This window comes from Pteronotus mesoamericanus, unplaced genomic scaffold (assembly GCF_021234165.1).
Source record: "Pteronotus mesoamericanus isolate MK-2021 breed Mesoamerican mustached bat unplaced genomic scaffold, CSHL_Meso_final contig_164, whole genome shotgun sequence".
NCBI classification, from domain to species: Eukaryota; Metazoa; Chordata; class Mammalia; order Chiroptera; family Mormoopidae; genus Pteronotus; species Pteronotus mesoamericanus.
This window is the reverse complement of record NW_026555065.1, coordinates 4,852,805-4,853,101: the sequence shown is the minus strand read 5'-3', so window position 1 is coordinate 4,853,101 and position 297 is coordinate 4,852,805.

Here is a 297-nt window from a genome sequence, read left to right as displayed (position 1 = left end):
AATATGGGACAGTGTGCACACCAAGTTTACTAGCTCTTGTCCTGGCCCTGGATCACAGGCTGCCATGAAGCAAGAAACTTAGTGTTGGTGCCAAGAACCTTTTCTGGTAGGTTTGTAATTTAGAAAGAAGTGAAATAGTGATGGCTAAAAATCAGCAACATCTCATTACTTCTGTATTTATTTATGTATGGTAGCTGACAGATTTTTAAGTATCTGTAAGAGATAAGCCAATGAGGACTTTTATAGCAAAAGGTCAGAAATTGATAGTGACATTTCCACAAAGCTAGTGCTCTGATG